The following is a 10,115-nucleotide window of genomic DNA, read 5'->3' as shown; positions in this document are numbered from 1 at the left end:
CAGTATGATCGTACTCTACAAAAAAGAAGAAAGCAAAAAAAACAAAACACTACACTGCATGTAGCACGCAAAAGAAAAAAAAAAGGGAAAAAATGATGCATTCAAGGTTATCTGTAACTCATGGTTTCACAACTTTCCTACCATGAAACGCCCTGGAGCGACCCACGTGAGCCATACAGGATCGTTGTACGCCCAGTTACAGTTTTGACGTCTCACACACACATAAACAACTATGTGACCCCGTCATGTGTACAGGACGGCGGGTGGGTGATGGACAGAGAGAAATAGAAAAACAGCAATAGGCAATGTAAAGTAATTTGAAAACAGAAATAGGCATTGTAAAGTAATGAAATCAATAGGCAGTAAAGTAAGTAGAAATTGTAATCAAAACATACCACACCAGTGTGTACTTCTACAGGTTATGTTTATTAAATGACGCCCAAATATGTTGCCAGGACTATAAAATGCTGTATCAGCTAGCGCTAGTAACATCAATGGAAGTTAGGGCTAGTTAACGCTAACGCTAGCTAGAAGGGTGTCATGACTTTGCCTGGAAAGTGCCACGGTGTGAGTCCGGACTTGAAGTCGAAACTTGGAGGCTAAAATTTATTGTCTTCGGGACCGCAGGCATTAGACAGTTGTGCTAAACATGCTAAAACAAAGCTCGAGTTACGACATATAAACTAGCACAAAAAGCAGAAAATTAAGAAGAATAATGAAAGATACAAGTAAATTAAATTGTAAAATTTAGAAAGAAAAGTAAATTACTCATTATGAAAACTCCCTTCTCCAAAGTCAAATCCGGACAATCGGATGTCAGAGATGTTATCTGAATCATCAAACGAGAGGAGGAGACATCATCAAATCATATTGGAGCCCATGGAATATTTGATGCTGGAGCCAGTTTGTATTCTTTTCCCCATGGCTGTCCTAATTAGTTTACTAATTACGCCTGTATATACCATTGGCCCAATGACGGTTCTAGTACCAAAATGTTGCCATTAATTTACTTGCAACTTTAGACAGTGTGCGGGAGTTTCTTTTACTTTTGACCTAACAGTCAGTTAGCACTGTTAATGTAATAGATGTATTTTTATGTGCTAGTTAGTTTGACAGCCCTAACGTCTTACTTTTTACTGGAGTCTTCAGGAGTCTGAGTTAGCATGGCAACCTGTGCTAATACACTAACTTCAGATCTTTAACACACTTAGGGCTCTTGAAATTCTGATGGGTTATTTAAAATTCTAGGCAGCATAATGAAACACATGAGTATTCCATTTGCACTGTTCAGTTGGGACGGTGGGGCTAACCTTAACCACATTGGTTTTCTAGGAGCAAATGTGCTAATGTAAAAGACAAGGTTAACAAAACAAAAGTAATACACTTGGGTGAGTCATCAATCATTGATTAGACTTCGTGTATCAATGTTAAATGTGGACCTGTTCTTAATAACACTGTCTAAATAAAACAAAAGTGTAAAAACACATTTCCACTCCGATGGCACTGCTGATAACTTAGGGCCATGTCTTGCCCAAAGGACATTTTGACATGGGTCTTGCAGGGCCAGGGATCAAACCACAACCTTCAATGGGAGGCAACCGCCCTACCAATATTATTATTATTTGCAAAGGAAAATACTATTTAAAAAAAACACATAATCAAAGGGTAGAAACCTCACTTTTGGTGGGTTGGGGGGGCGGCGGGGGTAGTGAACGGAAAGCACAGAAGGGGAGCAGGTGGAGGGGGCAAGCTAAAGTTCTTGTTTTGTATGAAAATACTTCTAACAGCAACAGCAAGTAATGACACCAACATCTCTTAGAGCACCTTTAAGCACTAAATGAATTATCTGCCAACTATATTTGGCGAGAATTGTTTGTAACATTGTCAGGACCGACTCAGCAAATATGAATATCTAAAATGCATGACCCTAACAACATTGGGAGGGGCCTTTAACACTAGTTGGTTAAAGTGCGGATTCCATAAACTACTAGCCCATCTGTTTCAATACAACTATATCATGGCCTAGTAAAATGTAAATTATGTAATAGCAGGCCTACATTCACATTCTGAAAACTATGGTATGGAAATTAATCAACATAAATCATAAAAAACAAATTACACCTAAAGTATCGTTTATGAAAATGTATAAACCAACTGTCACTGACTAAATGTTGGGTTCTGCATGTGTGGTGTTAAAGGGCTGTTAAACTGTTCTTCATTGATGTTCATCATTTTGCGATTAATTCAGAACTTAAGACGCACGGGAAAATGTTAACAACAGTCAGTCTGGAACAGACAATGTGTGGGTCTCGGCTAGGATGATGGAATCTGGCTGGCGGTATTCCATTAAACTCTGCCCTTAATGCAACGTTAAGATAGAAATAACTATTTAACTTCATCTATCAATACAGTCAAATGTAGCTACAAGTAAGTAATCGTATCGACCTGGGAGGTCACATTTGAAGGAAGAGAGGGGAGAGGACAGATAACAGTACCAATGAGGTCAGTGGCTTTGGCTGAGAAGAGAAGCCGCATCAGTAGCATTTATTGAGGTTTTGATGTTGAACAGTCCCGGGAATTTTTCTCGCCGTCCACCAGAGAGGGAAGTCACTGACACGTTAGACAATGATCACATCCTCTGAGGTGACCTGGCAAAGGAGAGGACGAACGCCAGTACCCTCGGAGAGAGAAAAGATCCATCTTGAAAATCGTCAAAACACGTACGCACATTGCTAAGCCGTGGCCACACAGCAGTCACGCCAGCTCATCTATAATTCTCATGTGTCGAGTTTGCTTTAAGCTGCTGCTGCTGAGGTCCGTACTCAAAGAAGCTATAGAAACTGAGCGAGGGCAGCATTATTAAAAGGTCATGTTAAAGGTCATCTCCATTGTGTATTGTCCAATTGTTGGGCTTTGATTTGTCTCATTTTGCAATGCATATTGGTGCTGTTCAACTAGCAAATTACAGAGATCAGTATTGACTTTGGCACTATAGGTCAAATAATTATAAGAATTGTATCCTTGTGGTATATTCTAAAAAAAGTTTTGCTCTACACACGTTATCTTCTTTTGATGTAATTAAACAAATGATTAATCAGACTTATAAACAAATAACTTTGCAAATTGTATGTGCTATGTTTAATTATTATCAATCATTTATCCAGGCAAAAAGTAGGTATAGCCTTCTTTAGCCTTATTTCTGTCCGCCGACAAAAGAAAAATTTCTCACATTAAACTGTGCTACGTGCAACCACTCCACACCTGGAACATAAACACAAATCACTTTGCGGGAGTGGAGATTTGGAGCTACACTTTGCAAAGATATTTGGGAATAAGGAGGCGTACTCCTCCCTACCCCCCCTTATTCTCCCATTGATATAGACTGGATATCAGTTAACTAGAAAGGGCCTTGGAGAGTGCAGACTCTGCAAAGGCCTGGCCTATATGCAATGTTAAGACAAGTGAAAAATAATTTGTGTATCACCCCGTGAAGTTTCATGCCGTTTGGCCTTGTCCATGATACAAAACTTCTACCAAGGGCCATAAAAAATTGAGTTTGTAGTTCTATAATTCTGCTCATCAAACCAAAAATATACTAAACCAAATACAGCCTAAGCTAAGGGTAACTGTGACACCCCATTCATTCCCAATGATCTTTGAAGACTAGACCATTGTGCTTTCTATGTCCTTCATTCTTTAAAGGTCACATGGATGGGCACACGGATAGCTCGCGTTGGTGGAGGGGGGTGCACATGTATGAGGTTTACTCTTCGACCAGACGCCCTGGTGGGTCCGGCTGGGGCCCTTGCTGCATGTCACCCACCTCTCCTCCCCTTTCATGTTCTTTACACTGTCATATCAATTAAAGGCCTAAAAAACTGCCCAAAAAATAATCTTTAAACAAAAAAATAAATAAATAAAAAAGGTCCATGGCTCGAAAATGCACTTAATTAGGTTGTTTTAATATTCACCATATGTGTTCCCCCAGTCAGCCTATGGTCCCCCAAGTGCTAGAAATGGCAATCGGTGTAAGCGAGCCCTGGGGTATTCTTGCCTTTGAGAAGAGGGGGGAAAATGCAAAGCGGAGTGGGGCAATCGGGCATCTTGCCCCTATGGAGGTCATAAGTGGCAAGGTACCTCCCCTTTCCATGGTTTCCCTCTCAGAGGATTTGCCCACCATGAGAGGCGGGACATCATGGCTTTCAAACGAGCAAACGTGCAGTGGTCACGGCCCAGTATTAGGGAACATTAAGGTCTATGTAAAAGAGGACTGAATACAGTAGTAGGGGAACACTAGGCTATATAAAAACATTTCAAAGGCACATTTCATGGGACTGAGGGAAAATACTGTGTCTGCAATATTAGTTTGACATGTGAGGTCAGGAGGTCATGGTACGGTCTTAAGGAATCCATGTCTTATGTTAATGGTTGCCAGGGAAGGAAACAGTGATTTGGACAATTAGAAATGTATCAATAGATTAAGAGAGAAGCTTTATATGTCTGTTCAGTATTGGTGTGTTTTTCTTTTCCCTTTGGCCTTGGTCAACTGTTCTTTGACATGAATGATTTATACGTTTGTACAGACAGGTTTGTGCATTGACCTCTCCTTGCTGGGTCAACTCATTCACTCTAAAAGGGAGGTTCATGTTATTTTCACTTTACAAAACAGAAAGTGTTTTCTTAGGACCATGTAGATGCATGCGCTTGGATTTTAGACAGCGCCCCCAGCTGTGCCTGCCTCAGAGACAGACAAAAAGCAGGGTTTAGAATTCCTTTGCTGTGGATTTATGTGCACACAGGGTTTGTCCGGCTAGAGGCACTTACTCAGGCACAGCGCTTAACAAGCTTTGGCTTCACCTGCCCTTTTGCTTTTGTTGTGAATCACACGAGCCCTGACTTGTTCATGCGAACCCCGTTTACGTCTTGTCTTTGGTGTTAAGGGATTGTACTCCAGTTACCCAGCGCTTTTCACCAGTCAAAAGTGAAAGGTAAAAGTTTTTAGTAAACCAAGTCAAATAAACAAGATCATGTCAAAAAGTTCTTACCATCACTTTGAGGTTATAGAAATACTGGATCCCTAACACTTCCTGAGGTACAGGACCTCTATCTGCTTTCATTTCCGGTCCAGTTGATGCAGGATGCTAGTATACACACTATATTGTCTTCCACAAGTCATCAGATTGCTGTGCTGACTCAGCTTTACAAGACTGTCCTCTTGAATTTAGTGGAGGACAGGTCCTGGTAATGATGAGACATACATTACAAGGTCTGTCTGGTCTCTAAACTACATTTAGTCAAAAAAACACATGAAATGCGAAGAGATAGGAAGAAAAAAAGTTCAAAAGAAAGCTCTGTGAAACAGGAGTTATTCCCCAAAATGGATGTCTGCAAAAAAAAGATAGCCAATCAAATTGTTTGTGTTGATTTGTACGTGAAAATCAAGAAAGAAAAAGAAAAGAATATGGAGGAGAATCTGGTTGGGGAAACGTGGACCAGCTGATTGCTGTCGGGCCAGAGAGAGTTGGGAAGTACATAAATAATGTAACGAACACAGGTAGATGCCTGCTGGTGTTGTGCACAAGGAGGACATCGTTTGTACTGCCATTTCCCTCGCCATTTATCTGGCGCTCCCATGGCTTTAGATTCAATCCCCGCTGCAAGTCCCCGGCCAGTCAAGCATTTCACACTACAGGAAAGGACTCGCAGACAGTCAGATATTTTATTATAAAATCTCAGCCGTCTGAAAAACATTCTTGTTAACTGAAATAAAAAGAAAACACAGGCATTATAAAAAATACACAACTAACTTAAACGTATTGTTCTGTCTGCAAAACTAACTAAAAAAAATGATATAGTAAATGTCCTAGATTTTTGTCTTTGCAGTATTCATGAGCAAATATTCTTTCATCGTTGACATTTCGCTTCTGACTGAGAAACCAGGAATTCTACAGTCTGGTCAAATTTGCACACAGCATAGTCCATGCCCCTTGCCTGGAATCACGGTGGTACTGAGAGTCGTAAGCAAGCAATACATCATTCAGAAAGTTGGAAAAATAAGGACCAAGATACTCCTGCTACTACCAGAAGCTACTGAAAACATGGTTAAAAAACAGTTGTTGATGCAAGGATGACAAAAAAGTGTGCGTTTTGGGGTTGTGCTGCCCGATGTAAGAAAAAGTGGTAGGGTTTTTATCAATTCCTTCAGAAAAAAAATTAAATTTATCCAGTTAAATCAGTGGGTTTGAGGAGGGTTCAAGAGAGTGTACATCGTAAAAAGTACGTGCTACAGAGAAGTAGCAAGATGCCTGGTAGAGTACCACTTCTTTTAACGAGGGCCAGACGGGAACCAACCCCCTCATCGTGTTGGGGGGAAACATTTTTCCAAAGGTAATGTATGAAATGGTTGGTTTGGTTGCTCTTTGAGTAACTTAGCAAACGTTATGGATAGCCTGCTAGCTAACGTAGCTCTAGTTTTGCCAGTGCTATGCTAGGCTAGAGTTTAGCCCATATGTAAATGGAATCTTGCCCTCTAGAGTCTTTTCAGGAAAGAGGGTCCACGAACATGCAATGGAAATTTAGAACTTTATTGCGGTAGAATTTTCTAGAGTGTATTTATTTATATTTAACAAAAAGCAATGACACCATATAAATGTTTGAGCGTGGTTATTGTATAATCCCCACTTCAATAAGCATTAAACTATTTTAGGATCCAACACTATCATAGCTGATAGCTGAGAACTAGGCTGCACGTATTACTTGGCTCTATTTATACCCAGGACAAGGTCAGGTGAAATGTGAAAGGTTAAGGGCAAAAGGAGATGCTGTAAAACCACGAAAGCTTGCAGTCTTTTTTTAAGTGGTTGCAAGCAAATAAATGAGACTGTTTGTTAGATGAAAAAAAGACTGCAAGATTTTCCTAAAACTGCTCCCCCTTTTGTGCTAAGTATGCTGTTCTATTGAAGCTACTGTGTTCTGTGACAGTTTTAAAGGATTGATGAAACGGAAAGAAAAAAATGCTCTACTCCATTAAAAGGAAAATAATGTAGCTAACACCAGAGGGGACATTTTCATAATTAAGGACCAGACCCAGGGGCTAACCAAAAACATCATTTTTTTATTGTAAAGCGTCCTTTGTTAGGCCTAACTCTCCAGTTCCAAATTGAAGTGGTAAACATTGGTAAAAAAAGTCAATTAAGAGCCAAAGCTTAAATGGTCTAGTGTCTTTGTTTATCGAGGCAGGTGTCCGGATCCGGAACCACCCTGAATTTGCTCTCTTGCAAAACCAGGGGACCTGAGGAACGAAAAGGAAAAAACTAACAAAAAATAAACAACAGTGTTGTTAACTGAAATTAAAATAAAAACAAGGCAGTACACAAAAAAATCAAACAAGTCTGTTTGCAAATTAACCTTAAATAAATAAATGATAGAGTAAATGGCCTTCGTTTCAGTATTTGTCAGGTGACTATTTCATAGGAGCAAGTAATGGTACATCTTTCGACCGTGTCCCAGTTCCGTAGCCTGTTAGTTTACAAATGAGGAAACCCAGAAATTTCTGACCTTCCATGTCAAATTAAAACACAAAACATGTCTGTGCCCGGTCGCCTGCATAAAGGGCGCCTTGGGGTACCGACAGTTGGAAGAAGGGGCAGAGACCAATTTGATTATGGATGTGTCAGATAAAAGCAAGTGCCTTGCAGTGGAGGGGGTAAACATCTGAGGCACAAGTTATTACAGGGAAATACCTTTAAAAGGACACTCCTGCAAACAATGCAGAGTCTGCAGTCTATGCCGGAACACACATGCACATAGAAACTAAGAACACAAAGTGAGATGCACACAGAACCTTCTGCACAGAAAACTCAGGCCTGAATGTCGTGCTATCATTTTCTTTTCTCGGTTGTAACCATATCTAGTAGAGAAGAAACGTAAGATTTATGGTGTCAGACAGTAATACTCAAATGAAAAATATTCATCACAATATATGAGGTGTGACACCCACACAAACTGACGTTTCTAAGCATATCAGCCTCCTCCTCCTCTCTCCCTCCCCCTAAGCTTCTACCTCGCCATCATCTCCCTACCACGCTCTAGACGCCCCCTCCTCGCCTATCTACTCTCTCACTCATTCCCCCCCCGCCCCCTCCTATCTCCTCTCCCCTACTCCATCCCCGCTCCTCTCTCCCCGCCACCGCCCTCCGCTAGCTCCTCCCTCCTCCCTTCCACCCTCTCTCTCCCCTCCCTCTATCGAATCCCCTATCCCTACCTCCTCCCACGTGTTCTCCCCCACTTTCCTCTCTCCTCCTCCTACCCCTCTCTGCTCCTCTCCACTCGCCTATCTCCTCGTCTCCCCCTCCTCAGTCACCTTCCTCACACCCCCCCTCTCTCCGCCCCGCTCCTACTCGCCTCATGTCTCTCCCCTCTCTAGCCCCATCTCCTCCTCTCGACTCCGCTTCATTATCTCCCTCTAGCAGATCTCCGCCTCTCCCACCTCCCCCTCCCCTCGCTATATCTCCTCGTCTCTCATCTTTCTCACCCCTCCGCTCCCACCCTCTCCTCTCTCCCTTCTCCGTCCCCTCTCCTCTCTCTCGCTCTCCCCCCCCCCCATCCGCTTATCCCTCTCGACCTCGCCTCTCTATCTCTCCCTATCCTCTGCTCCGATCCTCACCAGCAGGCCTCTCCTCCTCTACTCCTCCTCATCCCCCTCCTCTACATCTCTCCTCAATCTCTCCTCTATCCCCTCCTCTCCTCTCTCTTCTCCCTATCTCTCCTCTCCTCCTCTCATCTAGCATCTCCCTCTCTATCCCTCCCCATCTCCTTCTCTATAATATTCAAAACCATATATGAACCAAATCACACATTATCTAGTATTTTAAACACTAACAGGCTCTCTAACATGCAGGAACACCAAAAATATGTGGCTTAATACTGGGAGTTACACAACTGTTTTTTTTGTGAGCGAGACTTCAAAAAATGTTGCTACTTTACTCGAAACCAAAGTTCAAAAACACATGTCGTGTATTTCTTCTTTAGCCTGTTGGGCTATTTAGGTTTTTTTCCCGGGAACACGTCAATTACTCTTAGACTTTGGACGGGATTTATTTTGGATTTGAACTTATTGACCGCTTAATTTCAGAAAGAAAGGGTTATCCTAAGAAGATCAACTTCTTTGTACTTTGATGACACAGTAAATGTGTTCCTGGGGGGGAATTCTAGAATTGTTAAGCTTGTGTATGAATTGATACTTAAATAAACATTGAAGTGAATAACTTGTTGGTATTATTAGTTATTATTCAATTTTCATCTTATTGCTATTCAGCTTATGTTTTTCTTGTAAGGAGAATATGTCCATCTAATAAATGTCTATTATCCTTGATATAGGTTTTATACTTACTCATTGTCATGTCATTCCCCATTAATGCCGTACACAAGAGTTTTTAAACATTACTAGGTAAGGTGGTTTGTTTTGTTTCCGCAACAAGTGAGCTGTCTATTTCAAACATTTAATGAAAGCATCATAAAAAAAGATCGTCACTAGATGAGCAGAGGCACAGAATGGTAAATCAAATCATACTATGACTGATACTTGAAAACGTGTTAGGCTTATATATTCAGTTGCATATCTGAATCTGGCAGCGTTTTGTCTGTTTTTTGTAGCTACACACAACTGACAGTGGTACATTTTCACACATGCAAGTTTTAAGGGGAATTCGGTCCTTCCAACTGGGTCTGCTTGCAAATCAAATGACGAATCATCTGACGTTGTTTCATTTTCTTTAAAGGATTTCCTGGGAAAGGTGTGTTTCAACACACACTTTAGTTGGGTGTAACAAATTTAGGATATCTTTTTCCTCCCATGACAAATTGACAATGACAAAGGCCAGACTCTGTCCAAATAACAAAGTGTGCACTAGGTAAATTGGTCACTACGTTGTTTTTGTATACCTGATCCACAATACTGGTGGTGCCTTTTCAGATATCCATGTGTAGTTAAGCACGTGCGTTTTAAACAAAGTTTGTAACTCATTCTATTGCTGTGTCTTTGTGCTAAGTACCCCCATTTAAGGGGGGATGTGGGAGATGTCTTGGTTATACGTACTGCATGATGTCTGCTTGCA

The 10,115-nt window shown here is 41.3% G+C and overlaps 2 long non-coding RNA genes across 2 annotated transcripts in view; one reads left to right on the top strand and one right to left on the bottom strand.

Moving 5' to 3' along the window:
- Window positions 1-4,329, top strand: part of LOC116696992 (uncharacterized) — a 16,350-nt gene extending 12,021 nt beyond the window's left edge. Inside the window, exon 3 of the long non-coding RNA XR_004333879.1 lies at window positions 4,237-4,329. This is a non-coding gene — a long non-coding RNA (uncharacterized LOC116696992). The remainder of the gene's footprint in view (window positions 1-4,236) is intronic.
- LOC116696991 (uncharacterized) overlaps window positions 1-7,397 on the bottom strand; it is a 16,350-nt gene extending 8,953 nt beyond the window's left edge. The window contains exons 1-2 of the long non-coding RNA XR_004333877.1: window positions 7,388-7,397; window positions 5,102-5,110 (exon numbers count right to left, since the gene is read on the bottom strand). This is a non-coding gene — a long non-coding RNA (uncharacterized LOC116696991). The remainder of the gene's footprint in view (window positions 1-5,101; window positions 5,111-7,387) is intronic.
- Window positions 7,398-10,115: the final 2,718 nt, after the last annotated feature.

Source organism: Etheostoma spectabile, chromosome 10 (assembly GCF_008692095.1).
Source record: "Etheostoma spectabile isolate EspeVRDwgs_2016 chromosome 10, UIUC_Espe_1.0, whole genome shotgun sequence".
Taxonomy (NCBI): domain Eukaryota; kingdom Metazoa; phylum Chordata; class Actinopteri; order Perciformes; family Percidae; genus Etheostoma; species Etheostoma spectabile.
This window is presented reverse-complemented; position numbering and strand designations above follow the sequence as displayed.